The sequence below is a fragment of the Chamaea fasciata genome, unplaced genomic scaffold (assembly GCF_029207755.1).
Source record: "Chamaea fasciata isolate MVZ Bird 193981 ecotype frontalis unplaced genomic scaffold, bChaFas1.0.hap1 SCAF_2, whole genome shotgun sequence".
NCBI lineage: Eukaryota > Metazoa > Chordata > Aves > Passeriformes > Sylviidae > Chamaea > Chamaea fasciata.
In genome coordinates this window covers 21,462,178-21,488,815 of record NW_027094087.1, presented here as the reverse complement: position 1 = coordinate 21,488,815, position 26,638 = coordinate 21,462,178, and the positions used below count along the sequence as shown (strand labels likewise).

The 26,638-nt window shown below is 42.9% G+C and overlaps 1 long non-coding RNA gene across 1 annotated transcript in view; it reads right to left on the bottom strand.

Moving 5' to 3' along the window:
• Positions 1 to 21,051, bottom strand: part of LOC136285841 (uncharacterized) — a 40,185-nt gene extending 19,134 nt beyond the window's left edge. Inside the window, exon 1 of the long non-coding RNA XR_010719572.1 lies at positions 20,994 to 21,051. This is a non-coding gene — a long non-coding RNA (uncharacterized lncRNA). The remainder of the gene's footprint in view (positions 1 to 20,993) is intronic.
• Positions 21,052 to 26,638: the final 5,587 nt, after the last annotated feature.

Below are 26,638 nucleotides of genomic sequence, written 5' to 3'. Positions count from 1 at the left end.
TATCTAGGAAAAGACCCTTAAGATCATCGAGTCTAACTAAATGCATCTGTCTATAAACTGCAGCAGTTTGGGGGCAGAAATGTGACACCTCACACAGAGGTGCAGACCCTTCTCTCTGCTCCCACCCCTTTGTTAGATGTCTTGCCCCAAATCATAGCTGTGTTCTACGAGGTCTTTCCATGGCCTGTGGCTTTGGTCATTTGCCTTGCTTGCTTACTCTCCCTTTCAACAGGCTCCAACTTTCTCTTTTCTTGTAATTTCTCTCTTCCTTGATTCATACCTTGTCATAAACAGTAGGAGATAGAGTTGTGCCAAAGGAGACACCATTTGTATAATGCGGTGGACAAACATGAAGCTGTGGATAACATGGTTTTCCCTTTAAAAAAACCCTCCCTTGGCTCTGAATGGGAGCTCTTTTCACTGTGACGTGGTAGCACAATGAATTCCCTGCACCGAGACATTGCTCACAGCCTTGAGACAAGGCACAAAGGGAGTGCAAATAAATGAACAATACGGTGGAGGAAACAAAGAGCAAAATGAAAGCAAGCAAGCAACAAAGGGGGGAAAGGGGAGAGGCAGGCTGCAGTGTTTAAAGCTGTGCCACTCAAACACCACGTAAAATGATGCAGAACTTCTGCAGAATTGGGCTGGCATTTCTGTGGAAATGAGGAGTCCAGTCTGAAGAGGAAGTTGACTCCAAGAGCAAGGACAGAGCTGGCGATTAAAGAACAAATTTCACATTGGCCTATTGCATCCCATCTCATGGGATCTCACTAGGGTATAAGAAGGACTTTTCCTGCTCCTGAGACACAGCCATACATGTAGTAACAGATTAGCAATGTACAGCAGCAGCACACAAGCAAAAAAATATACTTTTCATGTTGCGTGGGTCCTCCTTTCTTTTGTTCTCCCAATTCCAAAAGCTCCTCTAAAAATAAATACTCCTCACACCCACCAGTATCTGTACAAGACTGACTGACTCCCTTAAGAGAGCCATGGGGAGTCTTCTACCTCAGAGTCATACGGGCTAGCAAGGAAAAGAGAAGAAAAGGAAAAGATAAAACATGTACTGCAAAGAGCTGGGTGCATGGCTGTGTTGAAGGTTGGCAGAAAAAGACACGGAATCAAACCAGCAAGCTCAAAGCTGTACTCACAATGTCATCCATTTCTGCAATTTTAAATCAGGTATTTCTTCTTGAATAGCAGTTTGCTCCTACATCCTCCTTTCTGATCCCCTCAGACCAGCCTCCCTCTAGAACTCGTTCTCACTTCTCTCTTTTCTACTTATTTTTCCCTCACTCCCAGTCATCAAAGCAGCTCCCTCCTCCCTGAGATCCCATATCAAATTACCCCAAAAACCTGCACCAATGTCACTGTAGAATTGTTATCTGCTGGATGCTGAATAGTCCTATGCAGATGACAGCCCTTCCCACAACATCAGAGCTCTCTCTGGAGACTTTAGAGGCTTTTTAAACACAGACACTCTACCTTGGTGTCATGTACAAAAGATTTGATGCAACAGTATCCAAATCTCAGTGTTTTTGTAACATAGAGCTCTTGGTGGGAACCATCTACCCAGTCTAATGTACAGTGTGCTACACGGTCAGCTGTGCTACACCTGCTTAACTTGGCTTAAAAAAGCCTTGATTTTATTCACCTTTTATTAACCCTGTACTCATGCTCCTGCATCTCACTTTTGCTTGAACTGAGCCTGGTGTTTGACCACCTGGCTGTTGAATTAGCTCAGAATGAAAAGTAACTTTCCCCTCAAATGTCTGTCCGACATACTGCTTGTACCAGCACCAATGGGACAACTGAGCTGGGAGAGAATGACGAAAAGCCACTATGGTGAAGTGGGAGAATTACAAGATTTCAGCTGGTTACTGCAAATCACAGCCTTAATGTACTCAGCAGTTGCAGCCTTCTAGACAAAAATTGCTCAGCCAACTGCATCCTGAACAGGGTCAAAAGCTCAACCCTTAACTATGAGTCCTGCATCTACCTTCCTGCAATTAGACAACAGAAATGTATTTGCCAAATAACAACACCTCCTCCCTCCTTCTTCTCCAAACATGTGATTCTTACATGACTAGCCATGACCTGCAATGATTCTTGTTTATTACTGTCTGCCTGGAAAATCTCACAGGGTAACAACAGAGATGTCTGTTTTTCACGGACATTTCTTTGCAAGGTGACTGAGAGGACCTCAAAGCCCTTTGCAAACATCCTTTAGGGATGACTCACAGCACCTTCTCTCATTTTTGTTTAATGCTAAAATGGAGGCCACAGTGTGTCAATATAAAGGATGTGATGGCGGCAAAGTCTTCAGCAACTGCTGCTTCTTCCTCGTCCCCACCCCTCCTTTTTGCCACAGCCACCTCCCTGGCTGAGCCTCAAAACAGTGTGTTACTTTTCAAACCTGGTGGTGTAGTTTCCAACTGAAAACCAAACAAAACTAACACAGGGGGTTTTGTTATTCTTGTATTGCTTTATAATCTCATCAGTTACCAGAGGGACAATTCTGCTTGGAAAATATTGACTAAAGATGAGCGTGGTGGTAACACTTGTCAGTGTCAGAAGAGCAGAAATGAACTGTGAAGGAAGGAGAAAGCAAAGCAGAGGGTGATGATGATGGGAAGTGAAGTAGCAATACCTAAAGCTTGAATTACCAAAGAAGACTCTGTGTCATCAAGCCACCCTCCCAGGCACAGAGAAGCTGAATAACTTGTCCAGACGAAAAGAGCAAGTTATTGGCAGAGAATAAAATTTTAGGATATGGTGGCTCCTGCTTATGTCCTCTCTCAACTCCAGGCATGGTTGTGCTCTGCTTGGTGTGAAATCACAATGAGAAAGTAACTAATACAAATCCAGCTGGTGATTGTCCCACATAGATATATTATCAATGGTTGGCAGCCCATGAAAATTTCTATTCTTGTTCCTAAAGAGAAGAGAAACCATGACATTCAAATGCTTGAGCCTGGTCTTGTTTATAAAGGTAGCATGCACACACACACATGCACACAAGAGGTGATCTACCTCTGCCTTTTTACCTTCCTTTTTTTCACTTTGCCTCTGCTACCACAAGGAAATTGCACTAGCTAGGTTTAAAAAGGATCTTATGAAGAAATGTTTAAGTAATTTCCAAAGATTAGTTTTAGAACTGTGCAAAGAGCTGGGTAATCACCTCTTAATTTTTGGAGGGCTCTTTCAGTTGAGGAAATCTCAGTCACTAAACTGGTACAGTGGAACTGGTGAAAATGTCTGCATGGATGCTCAGCTTTCTGTGATTAGAGCCTCTGGGTATAAAGATTGAGGGAATAATTTTCAGTCCCCAAGATATTCCACATTCTCTCCCTGCATGCAAGCACAGGGCACCCTCCATGAAGGAGCTGTTTGGACAGTAGGGTGCATGGGAGCAGCAGGGACACTTCCCCAATCCCATCCACAACTTGCTGTGGCATATTTCTCCCTTTTGTGCCTCCAGAGGAACAGAAACACCTTCTAGCATTTTTTGAGATTCAAACAAGCCTGCCGCATATACATTGTGTATCAGAAAATGGAAAGAGAGTAGAAGCCTACATTTTAAACTTTGCAACTTATATTCAACAGCAGAGCCTAGCAATTTACTAAGCAATTCTATGCAAGCCTGTGATACAGTTAAACCATCTCCTGAGTTTTACTCTGCAAGCTAGCTTGGCTTTTCCACTTTATTGCTGTGCTCACTGAGCTTGATATTCATTCTGACCTTTGGATCACAGAAGGCACTGCAATCTCCAAGTCAATGCCCTTAATAGGCTAGCACTCTCTGTTCCCGGGACGAGTGTTCCTGAACATCAACCACTTCCCCAACATATGATACTCTTTCTGCTTCTACCTGCCAATTCCTTTCTGTTCATCACCTCCCTTTGGCTGATGCCCCATTCCCTCACTCCTGTAGGTGCACTGCCTTGGCTCACATCTGTGTACAGCTGGCAGGTCCTCAGGGTCCAGACAAAACGGTGGCTGTATTCCATCACATTCTCTCAATTAGAGTTCGTGTTGGTCTCCTACTAGGGACAAAGGAGAAGCTGCTCACTTTTCATGTGCTTTTCTGTCACTGTTGAAACATAGCTACAACTTCCATGCCAAGGGTATCTGAGGCACCAGCCTCCTGGCCACACTTCCATCTTTTCCCACTTTGCCACCCCTCTCAACACCTCTAACATGAAGCTTGTGTAGCAGGTTTTTGTTGTGCTGGAAGAAAGTGGGTTTGGCTGCAACACAGAGAAAAATTCTGGCCTTGCTTTCCTGGATGGATGTAGGCACATGGGTGGTTTCCCAGTCAGCACACCCTCAGCATTCTGCAGACAAAAACTAAAGATGCTGTTGCAAATGTTATGTGCTGGCATGAAAGAGAGAGAAGTCTCCACTAATGAAGCTAATATTTACCCTCATTGACAATTTGGAGCGGTGTTTATTGTCTTCTCATCTGCTTGATGTGAGACTCCATCATGTCAGTGCTAGATCTGACAGGTTTGCAATAGCCCACCCTGCAGAGGAGGGCAGCTGGAGATGGAAACAAAGATGTTCACTACAATCACACAGACTGCTACCATTTGAATTAAAAGAGCATCCCTGTTACAAAAGAGTGCTGGTTAGATCTTTCCCTCCCAATGCAAACAAGAATGGGCAGGGATGTAGCTGAGAGAGGGAAAAAGTAGTGCAATGCAAACATTAAGATAAACAATTGAGGCCATATGTTAACAGGTGCAGGGCTGGCTCTAGGAATTAATGAAGCCACTAACTTCCCAGAGCAGGAAGCCAAAGCACACAAGCCAGCTAGAACTCAGATGCCCATTTTGCCTATTCCAGGGTGCTGGAGAGTTACAGTGTTCTCTGCTGCCTCCATCTCTGGCTGACTGGTGATAGAATATATGGCCAGCTGCTGTTTCCAGCATTCAGGGCTAACAGCATGATCTGTCCTTGCTCCTCTGATCTCTAGACACGGTCACCACCACTGCTCTTCCATCTGTACCCCAGCCCTTCCCTGTTCTATCACAGGAGCAGATCTCAGGATCATAGATCAAAGGAGGCGTGTTGGTGGGTGAGATGCTGGACATGACCCAGCAACACCCACTGGCAGCCCAGAAAGCCAAACATATCCTGGGCTGCATCCAAAGCTGTGCGGTCAGCAGGACAAGGGAGAGGATTGTCTCCCTCTGCACTTCTCTGGTGAGGCCTCACCCGGAGTCCTGTGTCCAGATCTGAGGCCCCAAGATAAGAAGGGCATGGACCTGTTGGGTTGAGTCCAAAGGAGCCTACAAAGATGATCAGAGGGGTGGAGCACCTGTCTTATAAAGACAGACTGAAAGACTTGGGGGATTGTTCAGCCTGGAGAAGAGAAGGCTCCAGGGAGCCCTTAGAGCCCCTGCCAGTACCTGGAGGGAACCTATAACAGAGAACCTACAACATACCCCTTTTTGATAGGGAATAGCATTAAGCTGACAGAGAGTAGGTTTAGATTAGCTGTTAGCAAGAAATTCTTTACTGTGAGAGTGGTAAAATACTGGAAGAGGCTGCCCAGAGAAGCTGTGGCTGCTCCATCCCTCCAAAGTGTCCAAGGGCAGGTTGGATGGAGATTTGACCTGGTCTAGTGGAAGATGTCCCTGCCCATGGCAAGGGGGTTGGAACTTGATGATCTTTAAGGTCCCTTACAAGCACACCATTCTATGTTTTTACCTCAGTATCTGTACCTCTTAGTTAGGGCAGCTAAATTCACTTCTGCTAAGTTGCTGAAAAACCTGACACTGCTCTAGAGAGGTGCTGCATTTATTTAAAAGTGTGTTCCATTTGCAGTATGAAGGCTTTTGATCTTACCAAGGACAAGCTCCCATTTAAAAGCAGGTGATCCCATTAGGTAGCTCCTAATGGGATGACAGCCACCAGCGGCCCCTGGTTAGAGACGTGGTGAGCAGCCTCACAGCAAGGAAGGCTGCTTGTTCTTTCCTGGCAGAGGCACAAAAGCAGCCTCACTTCCAAGAGCTGTGTAGCAAACCAGCTCAGTGTTTGTCCCAGGTTGGCCTCAACACCTGGCACCTGGCACAGCACGTGGCTGAATTGCATTCTGGTGAAAGTCACCCTGAAGTTCACATGCAAAGCTGGCTTCTAACACAGTTGTGTTATTAGTTTGTTGAATGACAGAAGGAATTGCATGGGATGCGGGTAATAAAGGAAGCAGTATGTTTTAAAACTTAACAAAAAATACTGATAGGAGATTTCAATAACTTCCAGTAGGAACCCATCACAAAAGAATCTCTGTTTACAGCAGCTCCTCAATGCCAAAACATTTAGTCTCATTATTGTAGATGCTTAAGCAATCGTATCTTAGACTGCTTTGTTTCATAGCAGAATTGATCGCTAAAGATTATAAACTGAGCAGTAGCAAAAGTTCTACAAAGGAAGACACAAAAGCACACTGTTGAAGAGTTATAGACAAAATATCCAAATATTGCAAAGAAAATGCTCACAAGTGTAGACTTATGATCATATGACACACACAAAGAACATCACCAAAGGGACAAATTCAGCCTCTCACTGATAGGAAATGCCAGGATTAAAACTGCCTATGAAACCTTTGTGCCCTGCTGGTGGTGAGGCACTGTGGTACGATCTCCAACTGCAGGATCACAAACCCTTTTGTCTGAGGAACCCCACACCACACTCTGCACAGGAAAGGGGTGGACATGAACGCTGATGCTGCAACCATTGATACATGGCTGGCACATCACTGGGTCATGGCAGAACAGATCTCATCTGGATCAAATGAAAGCATACAATCACATTTTAATAATCTTTTCAGCCAAAGCTCACAGGATTTAGTGCTGTTAGGAACCATTAAATTCATATAGGGGACTTATACCAGCTGTGGAAGGACAGACCACACTTGACTCATCACGAAGTCAGTGAAGCGCAGACAGACTGTGCATGATATACAATCTGCCAGAACAGAGTGTCCCTTCACTTCTTTAAAAAGCATTTGACACAGCAGAGTAAGTATGTACCATTTCAGCACTGAGCATCATGCAGCCAAGGTGCAATCACCCTGGTCCTAGAACTGGACTAGGAGAGACTTACCATCTCATACAGTCATGGATGGAATAAACAAACACGTTGATCCTTACTGTCCTCATTCCATATGGATCTCTGCATCTGCCCACAAGCTGAATCCTGCACTGAATACAGAACTGCTATTTCCCCTGGATGTATTTCTCCCCAATATTCTCAGCACAGTATCACACTGCAGGTCTCCATGGCATGATGAAGTGCTAGGCCAGCTTACTGGGACCAGCTCTTAGAAATCACAGGCTCTAACTCTCTCTGTCTTGCAAGTTTAGACTTGCAATTTAAAAAGGATTTTTTTTTTTCAGAGTTCTTCCTCGCTCAATAAAAGTGGTCAATAAATCAATTTGTACTCTCCCATAAAATGGAATTCCTGAAGAAAAAACCTATAGTCCATTTTAGCTTCACTTATCTATTTAGCTGGCACAAAAATTCCGCCAGCAGTGCTTGTCCCTCTGAGGTGATGCAGCAGCATCTCACAGCTGTATCAACCTGTGCACCCAAGAGCAGGTGAAACCCATTGATAGCATGTGGATGACTGGATTTTATTCCTGAATTTTCCCCTGCTTTGTTTCTCTGCAGCTGAAGAGCATTAAACTGAGGGGGAGGTAAACATAAGCTTTTGCTTCTTTTGATGTGATTTGTTGTGTAGATCTTCCACAGGTCCCGGGGGGACTAGTCCCTGGTGCTCAGGTCTCTGTTAGATTGTTTTCTCTTCTCCCTACCTCCCCATTAACCTGGTGACATGTATCTGCTAACAACAGGATATGCCTCCAAAATTCATCCATGAGGCTCAGAGAGAAGTCCTGCCTGATGTCTGCAGGGAGAGAAGTAAAGGAATTCAAGGACTATTTTGAGAATTATTAAGTATCCTTGTTAGAAAGGAGATTAGCTTCATGAAAATCACAGCTGGTCTCTCTTTTTCAATTTTCACATTAGATTTAAATTGACTGCAAGTTCAATAGCTCTGAGGGCAGAATACAGCTCACTACACTGGAAAATGTTCACCTTTTGTTCAGCTTCAAGAGATGAGGGATATCATCCTGTCCTTGGAAATGAGAAGCAGAAGTTCAACCAGAGAGGTCATCTAGTTTCAGATGCAGACATGGACAAAAAGTATCCTCCTGACCTGTATGTCTTCTGTATTTATATTTAGCAAATTACTTCAAGCCTCTTTCATTCTTTGAACGGGAATAACTCTTAAAAAAAAAACTTTAGTCACCTTTTCAATCTCTTCCTTAGGACAAGCTTAGAACAAGCCTGCCTTTTTGTCTTGTCTTAGTCCAAGTTTCAATTAGAAAACTCTTTTGATACTGAGATCACTTTCTTTGCCTTGGAGGATTATTACAGCATCCACACTTTCATCCCAAGAGTGAATAATATATATTCATGTCCACAAGAATTTCTTCCAGCATTGGGATAAATCCTTGCATCTACTCCTGGACTTCCCTGACCTCCAGACCTAGTTTTGGCTTCCCTTACTTTTATCATTCCATCCCCTTAGATTGATTCTTTTTCTCCATCTTTTCTCTTGAGGGCAAGAGAAGTAGTCTGGGACACCACCAACCTTGCACCAGCACCTTTGATTGGACTCTTTCTCCAGGCTTTGTGTGAAAGAAAGTAAAGCCCAGGCACTATGCTGAGCTCATCACTGCTTTCACAGCTTTATAAAGACAGGCTGATACAAAGCAAGTGAAGGTTCTGGTATGGCTCTGGTATGTTTTTCTGTGACAGTGGTCTTACCCATTCACCTTTTAATGGAAACCCTTTATTTACTACATCTCTGTTGTCTCAAATAACAGCAGAAAAACCTTTTCTGAGCTTTACATTTTCATGTTTCACAGTAATTGCACAGGTATTTTTCTCTGGATTCTCTGGAGAGCATGCTTTTCATTTTTGTTCTGCATTCCAGGTACAGTTTTACGTGTGCCTCTGTTTGTTCCTACATGACTTCCCATGATTAGGGATATTGTGGGGACAATTAGGAACCAGCAGAACAGGGTAGTTTAAATTTCTGATCTCTCTCACACATTAGCTCTTTAGGAGAGTTTGAGACAGGCTACAAATAAGCAGTTCATCTCTTCTCTGTCCTTTTTGTAAGCTGTTCTGTGATTTCTTGCTAAACTGCTGGATGTAGTCAGATTGCTCCTACATTCTTTTTCCAGAACTGACTGCAGTAAACCTGGATATGCAATCCAGAGCTCTTGACAATAAAGGGAGGCTATGCAGAGCAACTAATATCTGAGATTTAAAGAGTTAATATTTTGGGTTTTTTTCTACATCCTGATCTAGTGCAAAGGGCCAGTTTCTCCATGTGCTTTTATCCTGGAGATTTTAAGTAGGTGTGTTGATGAGCTTGTTAGGAAAGTGGCCTCCTCTGCTAAAGTCCAGTGGCTTGCAGAAAGTCTGGAACTTAGGAAAAGCAGGTTGAGCTCTCTGACTTGCTGAAATGTTCAATGTGCTCTTGGGTAGTCTACTTTATCCTCTTGTCATATAGTTTCTAGTGAGCCACATGGGTCCAATAACAGTCTCTTTCCTCGTGAGGCAGTTGGTTAAGTATTTGTAATATAAAGTAGTTAAGTGATGATGATGCCAAAGGTCTTGGAGTGATGGGTGAAAGGGGAATAGGAGAGTGGTCTGAGTCTCATCCTAAAATGGCAGAGGTGAGGCAGAGCCCAAAGCCCAAATCATCTGTGCCTGCGACTTAATGTGTCTGTGCCCAATATACTCTAAAAATGTAATTAGGAGCTGCAGGGAAACAATGGCACATTTCTTATTTCTTGTTGTTCATCTGTATTTCTTACCATCTTAAGGGTTTCTGAGGTATCATATAAAATTATATATAAAAATTAGGAACACATCACCATTAGGTCTTCAGCGCAAAAAGGATTTTTCTGTAACTGCCCCAGGTGAAAGTACTGCTGTAGTGTTTTAGTCCTTTCTCTCCTGTGTTTGTAAAGACCTTTACTAGAGAGACAGTACTGCTATTATTGCTAATGAAATATTCCTAGCAGTGTGCCAAGCATGTTAAGCATCTTCCAGACAGAAATATTCACTCAGCAAGGTCCATTCTTACATTTCCGACTGAATCAATGGCAGAGCCCTCTCTCCTTGGAGGAGGGCACTGCCAATGAGTAAATAAACTCTTGGAAGGAGTGAGGAGTTGTGATCATCTGGCTTGGACCCCGTCAATACCAGACAAGAAACACAGGGCTGCACCCCTCCTCTGTAACCTGAGTTCCAGAAAAGCTTTCAGCACAACTGTATATGGCATGATACAAATTTAATGCAATGTATTGAGAACCAATTTGTGCTGGAAAAAGCTAGGCTATGCAGATAGTGATTAGCAAAGCTAGCATTCACCAACACACAGCCACAGCTGTGCACACTGTCACCAACTTTGGGACCCTCTGTGTTCCCTGCCCAGTCCAGGTCTTTACTGCCCTATCCCTTCTCTCTGCCCTGGGGCTCTTCTGGATGCAATGCATGGCCATCTGCCTTTGCCTCCTACATGAATGCTTCCAAGCAGACTGCTGGCCTGCTGGGTCTTTGAGGTTCAGCCTTGTTTCATGGGAACAGTGAGTTCCCTCCCCAAGGGGAAAGGAGAGGAACTGGTGTCTTCTTACTAAGTCACAGTAAAAATGAAGTAGTTGTTGCAAACCTATGAAACTTTGTCAACTGCCCTTCTTCAAGCTGGAGAGGGCAATGCAAACAGTCACTTTAATGAGCAGATGAGAAGCACTACTTAAAAGCCAGAATCTGTTTCAATGATCTATTCCTAGACAGCAATCCTAAGACAGCAATGAAAACCCCAAATAAGGAACATGCCAAAAGGCACTGAAATATCACTTCAGATTTTCACCCTTTAGTTCCAGAGTTAATATTTAATTTCTGAGGAAATTAATATTTTTCCTGAACCTCAGTGCCAAAAAGCCTCTATGTTTATGTGTGAGAATCCTCTAGTAAAAAATAAATAGGGGGGAAAAAGCCTGAAAATTATGACTGCTTCAACATGTTGAACATTCATCAGGGCTGAACTCTATGACATGTCCTGACCATACACTGCTTTAACTGGGATCCCTCAAACCCTATGAACTGGCACAACTGTAAGTTAAACTGCTTAAAACAGTCTAAGCCTTTAGAGCAGTCTAAGACAACCAAACCCCTTGAAAATCATTAGTACTAAAAGTTCAGCAACATCAAAAAGGTATCAGAGATTCTGTATTACAGCCACTTTAGCACTGCAACTTTCTCAAACACAAACATTTCCAGTTTTATGACCCTGCTGCAAATTTTTTGAACGTGTGCACAAGTAAAGATCTCCATTCTGATCTTTTGTGGATGACCAATCCTAATATAGCCCACCACAAAAGTCAGATTTGAAGCTGCTGTGGTTATCCATCTTTTAATATTTATCCCAAGAGCAAACTTGACCAGAAAATACAAAATACTGTCTTGCTGGTTTTGTTGATATACTTATAAAAATGTTATATGTTTACTATTTTTTGACATCACTTGTCTCTGCATTTGTCATAACTTTTCACCTAAGTGTGTCAGGGAGCAAATTGAAGAAGAGCACATGTAAAGAGCATGTGTGGTTGTGTGAGGCAGCTTGAGGTTGATATGACCACATAACTGATTAGTGGCAAATCCTCAGTCAGTCTTACTTTGTTCCTAGAACTCAGAGTCCTGCATTTTAGAGGAAACACTCTTAAATATTTTTAAATAAGTGAAGTTTTTCCAAGAATCTTATTTATTCAGCAGTAACCCCACCTTGCCCTATTCAACAAATTGATTGAGCTGAATGGGCAAAGTTACTGATGCTGCTCTGAGAGGGGAGGCAGGTGTCAGTTCAGAAGGATGGCAGGAAGAAACAGGAGAATGGGAACCAGATGTGCTGAGGCCCTGTCCTCATTCATCAGGGTCCACAGCAGGTGCCAGGGAAGGCGCCTGGCCCTTCTGCAACAGCACCAGCTCCAGCAGTACCCTGAGTTTTTGTGCTGGCCAAGCAGGTCCTGTGGCAATCAGCACCTTTCAGCCCCCAGCACTGCTGCCTCAGGCAGCCCTGTGCTGCCTGGGCTTGCAGTAGAACTGTCCCCAGCTGCTCCAGGCTTGTGGCAGAATCACAGATCTGCTCCTACAGCTTCTGTCAGAAGAGGAAAAATGTAACTAAAACAGCTTATGCATCCAAAAAGGTGCATTTTTGCATTTTCTTTTTTGACAATTATTGTGATGAGAGGTTTGGTATCTTGCCATAATGCTTGCTTTTAGCCACATATATGGTCTTTCTCTCTACTACACAGCTCTCACTGTGTAGTAATATTTTCATTAACATAAGCCGGAGGGAGAGGGGATGAGAGGAAGAAGCCTGACATAAAGAAAATGGAAATACTTTGAAGCTTCTTAAGGGAAAGTCGTGAGTCCCAGAGGAGACAGTTTAATGAGTGGAGTCCAGAGGTGGATGTGGCTCTCCAGTTGGTCACGCTGACATCATAATTGCTGAATTGTTTCTCTGTGCTCTCCACACCACTGTCATGCCATAAAGAGGAGCTGAATATAGTTGCAATGGCAGATCTGGCTTCTGAATGGCTGCAGTGTTAATGGTGGTGTGCAAAGTACATTCCACAATGCTTCTGAGGTATTAAAAGGAAACTAAACAATGGCAACATCAAAATTTCACCTTAGTGCTCACAAGGGTTATCTGATATAGCTGGAACATCAGCTCCTCATTAGCCCTTTCCTATCTGAGATTACAGAGAAACTACTTCTGGTGGAAGACTCATGTCCATAGGCTTTCCCTAAGAAGAAAATAGAGTAAATTATGTGCCGAACATGAACAACAAACCCAGATTTTACTTACTGACCTGGAGAGGAAAATCCTCTACCTGTGACTGACCCTCTTCTCTCTGGTGCCTGTGCTTTTTGCCTGAGGCCAGGCAGGTGCTGTGTCACTGCTGTGACACTTCAGACTGTGCTGGTTTCCACGTGAAAGGCTGGCACGTTTTTACAGGATTTAGTTTGCAAACTATAGGTTCCTTCTAACCAGGCAGAGCTGAAGTGTTTCAGTCCTGCACTTTTTCAAATTTCCAGAAATACCACAATAATGACAAAGGCTCTTCTAAGAAGCAGGGCAGCTTTGCACTGACCTCCAAACAAGGCGAAGGAGTGAATGCACCAGCGCGCTTCAATTTACAGTAAGATTTCTTATGTGGGAAGTGCACACGTTTTGCATCATCTTGTTCTCAGAAATGGATGATAATGAGGCTGTTTTGTTTTAAATTAGGGAAAAGAGGCCTGAGGTACGCACCCAGCATGGAAAATTTCAACCTGAATGATCAAGTCTTGCAAAATTAGAAGCAACTTTGGGGGTAAAAATAGAAACAAAACAAAATTTAAAAAAAAAAAAAAAAGAAAGAAGAAAGGACTCTTGAAATGGAAACGATTGTGCAACCCCAACTATGGGTGAAGGTAGCTATTGCTGCCTAGATGAGTACATTTGAGAGGCTGCCTTTTCAAATAAAAGCTGCAGAGCAGTAATAGGGCGTTGTTTGGCATTGCATTCTTGAATAGCTTTAGCAAACACTGAAGGCTGAAGACTAGGAGAAACCAGGTAGATAAAAAGAGAAACAAAACAAAGGCCTACAGTAAACTGAGAGAACACTTGCATTTTCCATACAAACTGACAGGATGTTATAGTTTCTGGAGCAGGGCAGGGCTATATGTTCCTGGTTTTAGCAGAAGGGTTATAAAAATGCAGTGAATGAGTTTCTAGGTCATAATGCAAGCTGTCATGTATTTCTCTTTCAAAGTGTGATGACTTCTCAGTTTCACTGAAGTTTTAGTGAACTCCTTTTAACTTTCCAGGAGTGCTCCTCCTCTGGGTTAAGTACGTGCATTAGCACTCAGGAGAGGTCAGGATCCAGCCTATTTAGCATCCTCTTCACTGATAGCTTACAAATAAAATTTGGAATTTAAAACACTTTGTATGCACAGTCTATCACTATCCATCCAAGTTGCCATTATTGGATAATTAAACAGGACAGGAGATAAAAATGTACTTGAATTAAAAGGTTTGGACTCATCACTACAGTTTGTCATTGAATGACTCATCTACAATTGATCAAGGCCTACAATTTTATTACTCTTTTCCCTAAGACACAAAAGAGATGGATAATTTGTCACTACTGAGTACTGCACTTAAAATGTTTAATTTTTTCAATAGCAATATACATGTGTGATGGTTCTTTGTATTTATTTTTTGTCTCACTCTCTCCAAAAAGCATGTACTCTGCTTCAAGCCTCTTGTTCTAATAGAAATCTTGACCCGCCACAATGAATTAAGCAACATTTTACCTTCTCATAAAGTAAAAAAGCATTTATGCGTCTCCTTAGACCACATCCACTTTTGGAAGTTGTATGCTAATAAAGGCTTGAACTTGTTAATCTTATTTCAGCAAAACTTCTGTTCAACCTCCCTAGCTGCATTTACAGCCAAATGGGTTCAGGGCAGCTGCAAGTGAAGTGAAGGTCTGTGTCAAGTCAGGAGATAAAATTGCTGACTGTGGTGCAGGCTGTGCTCCTGTGAGCTCTGAGGGCTGATTGCTAACCCAGCCCTGGAGACTGTGCATCAAAGCAATGCAAAGCCCTCTGCAGGTCATGAAAGTGGGAGTCAGGGAACAGCAGCTCCCAGGTTGCACCAACACCAAGATTAACCTTCTAGATATCTGATGGGGGTGGAACAAATCCTCTTTGCTCTGTGCCTGCCCAGGGAAGCATTTGTTTCTTGTGCAATGTTTTTCTGTACCTGCGTGTTAGTCTGGAAAACCTTCCACATAGAGTAGAGAAGCAACAGCACAGGAAAGAAGGTGCTGTGTGAGGATTTTGCTTGCATGGTGTGGGTGTCCCCAGCAATAAACTGCAGTGCCTCTAAGAGGACAGTGATGCCACCTTGAAAAGGCACAGGCTGGGAAAACCACAGAATTCTCACTGAAATCTGCATATGTGGTGGATACTGATGAAAGTTTGGCTTGCCAACTCCTAAACCAAAGCAATATATGCTGCATGTCAGTAGGCTGCCCATGTTTAGACCTGATGCATTCCTAGATCTCTGTACCAGAAGCTTTTTCAGTCACATTGTATTTTCTTGCCCCAAGGATCGTAAGGTTTAGTGGCCTCTGAGGACTTCTGTAAAGGTATAAAATAACCTTAGGATACAACCCTCCCATGCCCTGGTTTTCTTTAGGAAACCTGAGGCAGCTAGGCTGCTTGCACAAGGCACTCAGGGCTACCAGAGCACTGGCCCCATTTGCTCTGGGTCTGATTCCTTGGATGTCCCTGCTTCCCAAAAGCACAGCTGTCATCAGCAGGCTGTGGGGCATCACTGCCTCGCCCAGACTCACTGCCACCCTCTGTCCAGCTACACAACACAGCCAAGGCACTGTGCATTCAGCACAGCCCATCTGCATGCCAAGAAATCTAAATTTGCCCCCTGCTTTTTAACCATCCTCCCCAGGACTCTCCTTTCTGCACTGCTGACCAGTTTGCCCACAACTCCTGAAAGCACACACATTCTTTATTCTTTGTGAAAATAAACAAGCTTTTGAACATTGATATGTTAATCCTGAAAGAAAAAAGAAGATACAGGAGCAAGCCACCTGAAGAAATGTAAGCCACAGCCTGTCACTGAGATCAGTGAGTGTTTAGGTGACTGTATTCCTTCTTGGATTTGGCCATTTGCCTGACAGCACTCACCATCAGACTTAGCTTTTCACCAACTGTTTCCTGCAAGTCACAGTGAAAGCAAACTCCCACAGACTTCCACAGGGTTCTGCCAGCGTAAGGCCATCTTTTTTCAGAGCAATGCCCCAGCAATGGTGAGAAGAGAATTGGTAGAAAGCCTAGGCTGGGGATATTCTTCCTTGAATAATTAAATAATTATCAGTAACATTCTTGGTGGTGTTATTAAAACCCCATGACTCAGATATGGCTGTGAAAATGTTAAGGACCTGATTTATTTTACTGTTAGAAAAGTTGATTTGTGTGCTTGGGATTTTCTCTTTGCAGGGTCAGAACAACTCAAATTCTTTATCTTCACCACTTGCCTCTAGCTAGGTTCACTTTTTGCTCTGCACAGGAGTGGAAAGTTTTAAATTAACACGTAATACACTGAATTGGAGAAGGAAATCATGCTGCTTGTTCTTTATTTTCAGAATCTTGTAGCTAAACTACAGTGACGTTCTGACCTTTTATTTAGGATAGTTCTGTAAGCAAATGGGTAGACACATGCATGATCTTTGCAAACAGATGCTTTAATATATTTTGGGCCTCAATGTGACATTGTGGGGTGACTATCTGACTATCTTGCCAAAAACTCAATTAGCTCAGTCAGCACTCATTTGCAAATACAGAGCCTGAGACCTGGTCCTTGAGGGCTCTTTTTGTCTGGTGAGCATGCAATTTATTTTTTTAAACTGACACCAATTTTCCCATATCAAATAATGCATTTTATCTCAGAAGACGTACTAGGTCAACAGTTTGGACTGATGGGAGATGAAAATAGTAACATGTTCAAACTAAAATAATTCAGGGCTGGAAAAGCTTGGTATGGAGAAAAAAATGACCACCAAACCCCAGACATACCTAGAAAAAGTGTTCTTATACCCTGCCTCCAACAGCTTAACTCCCTTCCCCGCCGCAACAGGAAAAGTTGTGATGCTTCTCTGTCCCACTGGCAGAAGAAAAATGTGATTCTGGCTGATTTGCAGTATGCAACATTTGAACAACATTTGAACCCTTCCCAATTCAAGTACCAGAAGAGTGTGGCAACACCATTAAGCCTTGTGAATGAGGAGCCAGTGAGATTTCAAGGAGTATGAGTGTTTCCTTCTCTTCCTACTTTAGTTTCATGCTATTTCTCTGTCGTAGGATCAAGCTGCTCTATCCTTTACTGAGCTGCTGCCCTTCCTGGTGCTCCTCAATCACTCTCTGTGACAAGCCTACAGCACTTTCTGCACCACCTTGTGTGTTAATTTGGACAATGGTGGTTAACCCCAAAGTGCCATTTCTGGGCCAGCTCCACTTGGTACCACCAACACCACTTCCCAGCCTGAACAACAACTGGCACTCTGTACACACTCAGTTCCAGATATTTCAGAGTAGCTGGAACTCACAGAAGCCTGGCAGAGGTGCTGAAGTCCCCACGGTTGCCTGCACAGATACCTGTGCAACACCAGACAGCATGGGTGAAGAAGCCTTGCAAACACTCACACTCCTTCACCCCTTTCCCAAACCCACCCACCAGTGAAGGTCTGTGTCCCCAGTTCTCTCCCCCTGTCACCCTTCATCTGCTCTGTTGTACCTTCAAGGAGATCTCAGTCATCACTGGTCTCCTTGTGCTGGGCCACTGCTTGTGCACCCTCCTCACCTCACACTCCATGAGAGCCCCCAGGGCAATCCCCAGACCCAAGCAAGACTCAGGACCTTGCCCCCAACCTCACATTCAGACTCCTCTGCTCCTTTGGAAAGACTGAGGTGTGTACACATCAAACTATGGCAAGGGTATCAGCTGCAAGACTTTCTCCTGTCATTTTGTGTGTGACTAAGAGCTTCCAATCTTCCTGCCACAAAACTGAAATTAGTTTGTTGCATGCTGTTAGAGAGTAACTGTGATTGATTCCTGCAATTGCTCCATATCAGAGGTGGGTAAGTGAATGTTTACCAGATACTGGCACTTTGGAGTTTGCTCAATATTATTAGATAGATCGGCATAATAAAGCACTTTAGGAACCCTTTGATCTAAAGGCTGCACATATATTTCAGATCTAAAATGTCCATGGTACCAGAATATTTGCTTATGTGCACACTTCCAGATTACACTGCACAGCACATGTTCTTCCTGGATTTCCCTTCAGCTCTGCTAAGTCAGGCATCTTAGAGTTCAGTGTCAGCTGGCTTTGCCCTACACATTGCCACAATCTATTTGTGAAGAAATAAGCATATTAATTTTTTGCTTAAATAAAAATTAGAATTTGAGAAAAGCAGCATTTCTAGCAACACAGTACACAGTACAAATCTTCAAGGACTTTTAATGTTCTTGCTTCAAGGTGATCACAGCTGTTCTCAGGGAGGAACTTCCTTACAGACTATGCCATTACACACCACCAGGTATTTTACCTTTGAACCAGGTTGGACCTGCTGTTACTGGAAATAAGTAATTGTACTAACTGGATGGTTAGTTCCCAGAATAGTAATTTTATAACTAGGGAGAGTACTTAGACTGCAGACTTTCAAATCTCTGAATATATTACAACTTAACTACTTGGCAGCATTTAGGGGACATAACCCCCCTGAGTGCCACCTTAGTAAGTTCTTATTTGCAATGCTAATATTTGAGCTTCTAATATTTGGACAAAAGATGATTACAGGTTAAATGATATTGGAATAGCATCATGTGGTTGATTAAATTCGAAAGAAACTGCTAATGCCATAAAGAATGCATCTATTTACAGGCCTGAATCCACTACTAACACAAGAAGAGAAAAATTTCTGAAAAATTTTCTCATTTTATGTACTACTGTGTTCAAGTTACCCACATGGTTTCAGTTAGGCATTTTTCCAAAGGAAAAGGAAAGCAAAAAAGGCAAAAAAGGTGAAATACATCTTCCTTTAAACCCAGGCATAATCATTGAAGGTTTTAGGGCTTTGTTTGGAATTGTAGTGCTAGTCTAGTAAACTGTTATGTAAAGTTACTACTAAATCAACAGAACTGCTCCCATGGAATTGGTTCTTAGTTCAGTGAAACACAATAGGGTTTGTTGCTCCACCACCCCTTCTGCTCTTACCTGGATATATTCTGCGCCATGAAGGCAATATAATGGGCTTCTGTCCTTGGGCATCACCTCTTTGGTATTTGCCTTCTAAATTAATCACACTATCTGAGGCCCACCAAATCTTATGGGAAAAAGCATTGAGAAGGCAGGATTTGACTTGCTGAGCTTTTAAGAAGGTTTATGTGGAAGGCTTAATGCAGGTCAATGGAGAGTTTTAGAGAACTGTAGAACAGTTAATTTTTTTTTAAGATACTTTTCATGTTATATAAACTTAATTGACAGAGTCCAATGTATCTGTGCTCCCACAATGATATGCCAGGAACCAATCTGATATGATGTTACTTTTGGCGCAAGGTGACAGACGAAGGGGAGGCAGTACTGGATAACACAGGACAAAGAGGAGACGTGGAGTGCCAAGGAGCGTTGTCAAGTTTCTGGTCTGCCACTTCTTTTACAACCCAAATCACATCTTCAACCTCAGCCTGCACTGACACAAACAGGTAGGTTTTAAACTGGCCAACAAAGCTACAGGAAAAGGCACAACTGCCCAAGGGCTCTGTCAGCACCAGAGCAAGCACTGGGCTGATGGAATTATGCTGCTGTGTATCCTTCTGCCCCATGCAAAAGTGATCTAGGTCCAGCTTTATGGGCCAGCATTTTCTCCTTGGGAATAGTCCCACCTCTGTGTTGTGAAGCAGTTGTCCTCTTTATGCCTCTGTCTTCCGGTTTCTTATTCATAAACCTTGTCTACTATCACTGCCATGAAGAAAAATGCCTGAAACAGCTAACATACCTCGGACAAGAGAAAACCTGGCACCCAGCTGACCTGAAATGTGACTGAGTTCAGTCCCTTTGTCCTTTAATGCCTTTGAAGTGGTCATTTTATGATATGAAGTCCTACTGTTTTCCCTACAAAAGAGAAAGCAGAGTGACATTTCCTACCCTTCCATTCTCCAAACTGACAGCAGTTCACCCGAGTTGTGACTTCATTTTTCCTTGTTAGCAGACAGGTACTTTACACAGAGTATGTGCTCTGGACAAGTGCCACTGTGGTCAGGGGAAACATCTGAAACCCTAGATAGCATTCTGAGCTTCAGAGGGCACCCACCTCTCCTCACAACAAAAATAGGCCAGAAACACAGTAAGAATAGGCCTCTCTCGTGGGGTTTTGACACATCAGCTCCAGTTTGAGGGCAGAGATGTCTGAAAATTTGAGAGAGAAGGTTAAAAGAAATTTTGGTGCTCATAGAAGAGGAGACATAAAATGGAGAAGGAGACAAGTAAAAAAAAAAAAAAAAAAAAAGATGAAAGGGAAAGGAGAAGGAGAAAAAGGAAAGGACCTTGATGTTTTAAAGAAGGATTTGAGTTTGGCTTTATCTTAAAATTATTTTGGTCATGCCCAAGAACTACTAAGTCTCAGTAATCAGAACAAGCACTTCCCAAGGCCCTAGCTCTCCTCCTCCTCACTGCCCTGCATCACGTGCTGTCCCCTACAGAAATGAAGAGTACAAAGGTGTTGTGCAAACCATGAAATCAGAATGGTAGGGCTTTGCACTCCCTATGTCTTTATGCTGCGGAAAAGGATTACACACAGCACAGGGAAATGAAACATGAATCTCCTATAGCCTCAGCCCAGGAGCTAGATCCCTGCTGGGGCATCTGATGCTGACATTGGCATAAAGTGTCAGCACCCAGCAAAACTGTTGGGAGTTTAGGGCATGAAAAGCAAAAGAAATGTAGGACTGGTAGTGGAATATTCATTTAGAGCCCTTGACAACAGTGGGAATCCCTTCCTGGGTTCACCTGTTCCAGACCAGACTGGAAATGCCAGGCAGAAAACAAAGCAAAGAGATGCTACTGTTGCCCTTTATTTATTTAGATTTACTGGAATGTAAACAGACATGAAACCTGAGAAAGCAAAAGCTCAGAGTGCACCTTGTGCTTTGAAGATGTTTACAAATTGCCAGTTCTTTAAAAAATAGAATAAACAGGAGTCAGAAAGAAAAAATCCCCTGAAGATATTTCCTGGTTCCTGCTTAAGCACGTGAAGGAAGAAAGACTACTTACTCAACCTGGAGCAGGTCCAGATGCACACTGTCCCCTCCACATGGGGCTTTGCTTTTGGTTGTGCTCGTGTCCGTGTTTGCCATTGGAGCTGACGGAGCCCTGAACAGCAGCGGAAGGCTGAAAGAAAAGCTTGTCTGGTGCAGGTGGTGGAAAGCCAGGCTTGGCAAGTAGTGGTCTGCAGACAGTCTTGAGCAGTGCACCTGAGGGCCAAAGGAGGAGGAGGTTTGACCAAGATGGCTTGGTGGCATGGCTCTCAACTAGTGATAATAACACATCCTCTATTTCTCTGCCTTTTTTCAGCTTTCTGATGGAAAAAAACAAGCTCTTGCCCAAAATCCATTTGGGGCCATTTGGGGCCATTTGGGGCCATTTGGGGCCAATCTGCAAAGTCAACTGCTCTTTACAAAAGCTGCTATTCACTTAACAGCATGGTATTTCTGTGAAGTTCCTTTTTGGATATAATTTTGTCACGTTTGTGGTGCTGTAAATCTGGCTGCACACAAGGGCAGAAATATCCAAGCAGGTGGTTGCCAGTGTTCTTCCTCCAACATAGCATAGGATCTGCTAGGCCAGGTCACACTGGCACCCACCAAGTTCACTATCTTGTCTGAGGCATCAGGCAACGCCTCCTTCTCAAGAGGCAAATTCCGAATTCCATGAATGATTCAGTGCTGGCTACAAGGGAGAAAAAAATCCTTTCTCCCTAAATAAATCAAATACTCAGCGTCCCAGAACTATTGCCAACAAATTCCAGTTTTGCTTTGGCTTTGTGCTTCACACACACTTCCCCACTCACATGATGGCTTACCTTTCCAAATACTGGATGAACTCTGTCTCATGGGAGCCCACACTCTAAAAGGGTCTACCAAATCCCTTGTCCTTGTCATGCCACATGCCACAGGGCACAGCCCAGAGCAGCCTATAGCCAGAAGCAAGGCATGTTCAGCTACCCTGGGGAGAAAGCAGGTGAGGGAATGGGTACTCTTATTGTCTTGCTTACAATTCAAACAGGATTTAAGATGTTGCAGGGCCTTCCAAGCAAGTGAATGCAGTTGTTTATGAAGGTGGTGTGGAGCAGGTCAGTTGGACTTGTGAATAGCACAAAGCTTTGCAGGAAACAGAAATGCTTTGGTGGCTTCAGTGATGGTATAAGGGACTATGTAAACCCATTCACACTGATTTTCCAGACAATCGCGAGATCTTAAATGTTTACTGAAACCAGTGGCAGCTGTCCAAGCCCTGTCCTGCTGGAATCATGGCCTTCAGCCACTGCACTTCAGTTTCTCGTTCATGAAGAGAAGTGGCAGTGCCTGTGCTGCTCATTCCTGGCCCTGGTAAAGGACAAATACTGAGGTGCTGAAGGACAAAAAGGCAGGTCCTGAGGCTCATCCCACCTTTCCTGGGGCTGGTGTGACACACCTGCCAGCTGGTGCAGCTGACTCTGACTGCCCTCTAGTGCAGGGATCAAACTTGCTGAATAATTTAAAAGATAGGGATAGGTATGAATGGAACAGACACCTGTGGGTGAATGGTGAGCCAGCTCTTGCTCAAGTATCAGAGGTCTATGGCTGGCAAGTAAACTCCCAAGCTGTATTCCAGGTGGCACACTGAGAATGAATATGAGGCTACCAGTGTTCTTTAACAGTGCAGAACAACCAGCTGTATCTGTTTTTGCAAACAGAAATTCTCATGCAAATCGCAGGTAGAACAGTAAATTGTCACCAAATCATAAAATCATCATTTTACTTTTTGGAAGTGTCAGAAATGGCTTTTGGGGGTAATGTATCTAAGAGGATACTTGGCTAATTCAGTCTCTGCCTCACGTGTTGGTGATTGACTACTAAACCAATTAATGGATCTTCTCACCTTACAGGAGGTTTTAGAACTTTTCCATAAAAGAAGACAATGGTTTTGAACTACTGGAATCTATGAAAGCCCAAGAAAAATATCCTTCTGTGCATCAGTAAAATCAATCACTCCAGATAATTTTAAATAATCTTGATTTTTCTCTCATTGCTTCAGGCTTTAGAGACATTGTTACGACAGAAAACAGAGCAATCTCATCATTAGATTCAGCAACCACCTGCATTAGATACAGCAAGATTAAATTACATTACTGGAGAGAAAAGATCTACTTACAGTGGTTCCACACAGACATCTGAACTATTTATCTTCTTCTGTACACCTGGTGTATTCTGTCTATATTTTTATCACAAGACAAATGAATCTGAATGAGCTGGGTCAGGATGACCACATTCTTGGAATCCATTTGATAGCTTCCTGTTGAAAAGAGGTATTATAAGGGGATGAAGTTAATAATGTGGACTATTCAGAAGAATGGCAATGGACTATAAAGCTTTTATCTTCTAAAAACTTCTATGTCAGATCAGTTCACTCAAGATCTTCCAGTACATAGTATTTTTTCTGTGAGAGCATATCTGGGCAAAATATGAGAAATTATATAAATTTGTCCTGTAATCCATAATAGATAGAACTTATTTCAGAAGCATGGTGCTAATGAAGCACCATTAGACAGTCAGTGGCAGTAAGTACCTTGGCTCTGTGGCTGCAGTTAACTCACATGAGATGTATTAATAGATCCTATGTGCCTCTAGCTCCCCAATATTCACTAATATACCCACATACTTGCACAGCCTGCTGCCCATCCCCAGATTTGGCTATATCCCTGCGAAGCTTCTCACTCCTTACAGATTTATCTAGCCTAAACAAGCTAATTACCTGCATACATAACCATCCCATACCCATCCCTCTTCCCAGCTCTTCTAATATATACAAGTGGCATCTACCATGGTCTTACATAACTAAAAAATCAGCCCAAAGTACTGTGGCTGAAAATAATTTTGATTTCAATAATTTAATTAGATGTCTGTGCAGCATAAATGATCATCCTTCTCTGGTTCCTGGTGGAGAGTTATCCACATAAAACCACATCATTACAACATGCTGGTATGAATTCAAGGACAGACACCATGACACAGAGTCTAACTATGATCAGAGCTTGCAGACATTGTTACAAGTCGTTATCACTGCTGCACCTATTCTGTGACTACTTAGAAGATTTTACCTTCAAGGGCACTTTCTAACCTACAATAAATGCATCTGAGGAGCTCCTTCTGGTCACCTGAGTAACTACCTCTTTGGAGAGTAGTATTTGTATAGTCCGGCTGCTGTATCTTTTGTGAGGTCTCCACTAACTACAGCCAAATGATCAGGTTTCAGCAGCAGACACAGGAAGAAAATCCCAGATTTATGAATATTTCTGGCACTACACAGCCAGATTTTCAAGTTAACAGCAGGAACATCTGCACACCGACAGTGTAACTTCCCTGTAATAAAGATGTGCTGATTGTTTGGTGTGAATTCCCACTGGCTAAAAACATAGACACAGGGTGGAGGTGAATGTTTACCACTGGGGCAGCAAACTGACTGACAGCAGAAAAATAAGGGGATTTCTTTAAGCAGTTGTTTCTTAAAATGAATCTCGTGACATACACACAGGTCTGGTTAAATCTTCATAGAATTAGACAAAAGCATTGTCAAATAACTGCCACTTTCAACCTTAGCTGGCTCATTGCCTCAGTCGCCTTCTTGGGATGAGTGTCAGTGTGCAAAGTGATGCATACAGGCATACTCGCTCTTCCTCTCTCTTCCAGAGGTATTCTTAGCAAGCACCTGCTGCCACTGCTCCTGCCATTGAGAAACGAGGCTCATTTCAGACCGGGCTTTTTGTCCCTATAAATGCAGTTATACGGCAGCATAAATTCAGCAGCTCTGTGGCAATTTGTTGTATTTGACCACAGCTGGAGGAGAAAGAGCATCTAAAAGGACAAACCACCAAACATTCCATGTCCCTTGATGTAAACACACTGTGAATGGAGTTGGTGGAGTTGGAAAAGACCAGCTCGTATGCCTGAGAGCAGAGTCTTAAGTGCACCACTGATCACAGCTGAACAAGTTTCTCTTAAGCCCTTCAACGTTTTATTTCCCTGCTCTCCTACAGGGAGACTGACTAGGAAGTATGCATACATTTCATGCCAAAATATGTCTCTATCTAGCTACAAATCAGAGTCATGGGAAAAACTCACACTGGCTTCAGCAGAGTTTGCTCAAGCCCTTCATCTATCCTAACCTACTGCTGATAGCTATTTGTGTCCCAAAATGACCCAGATGTCCCAGATGATAGCACATGAACAGTGTATCATACTAATCATAGCGTGGTGCAATAACTTGACTGTTCCTAAACTATTTGGAGCTAGTAACAAGGAATGCAGAGAAAAGCACAGCACACAGTACTTTCACAAAGGTGTAAGGGGGCTCCATGGACTAGTGGGTACTGACCCCTCTCCTTTAGGCCCTGTTGAAAATTCCACAGCCTGTGAAGCCCAGTCTAATCCCCTTTGCTCTCAAGAATTAGATATTGCTCTTCCGAAGTCACTGCAGCGCCTTTAATTGCACAAGCACAGGAGTAAGTTAATATTATCTATTCTCTCACTTACATGGTTTTTGTGCAGCAGCAAAGGAAACCTTGAAGGGACTTAGGTTTAGTAAAAAGGGAATAAGATGACTGAAACTTATTGTAAGGTCAGAGCAAGCACACAGGCTGGTACTCCTGGTTGCAAATGGTAGCTTCGTCCCAAGCTACCTTGCAATAACATCTGCATGTGTCTAGACACAAGCAAGGAAATGGTCTTCTATCATTACTATTTGAGAACAATAGAACTAACAAGACATAACTGCCGTTCAATTACAATTACTATTTCATAGCATTGTGTAAGATAAAAGCTCCCCCATGCCCCCCATTTCCCCAATATCATATTTAAGATTGAGGTTTTGTGAATCAGATAACCTTAAATTCAGTTTTCAAAGCAATATTAACCCTGCCTAACAAGGCTAGTCAGACAGCAGAATGTGACAGACTACACTTTTGGCAAATAATTTGACAGCGTAGTTTTGTTTTGCCTTTCACTTTAGGGCACAGAGGCCAATGGCAACAGAAAAGCAGAACTGAAAGGAGAATTTTCTAATATAACTGTTTGAAAAACTTGATTTATATCTCTGATAGTTGTAGTTATAGTCATAGTTATTCTTTACAAGCCCAGTTCCAGTTCCTTCCATCAAATATATCTGCCTTTAGGTATTTAGTACATATTTGCTTCCTCACAACTGTAGGCAGTTCTAGCAGTCTTACAGTTCTAGCAGTCTAGCAGTTCTTACTCCTCTGTGTTTTAATCACTTAGCCATCACTGGGATCTTCAATATAGAACAGTGTGGTTTTAAAGATGTCACAGTCACATTGTAGTTACAGTGCAAGTGTGCTGTGAGGTTGAACAGCACAGTCACGAGCCCTCTCCACTCTTCTGCTGGGCTAGGAAATGTGCTACCAAAATCCGTGCTACTTATTGCCCTGAAACTGTCCTGGAGTTCCACCTCCACCAATCTCTTGTAACTAAAAATGGAGCTCTCGCCTCACCCCGAAGAGGTCGCTAATTAAAATCGGTATTTTTAGACCCTAGGTATACTCAGATACACTGCAATTGATACTATAAATATTTTGGGGTTTTATTTTCTTATACAATTAGTCTCTAGAAACAGGACAGAAATTTCACCTTCACTGTAATGACAGC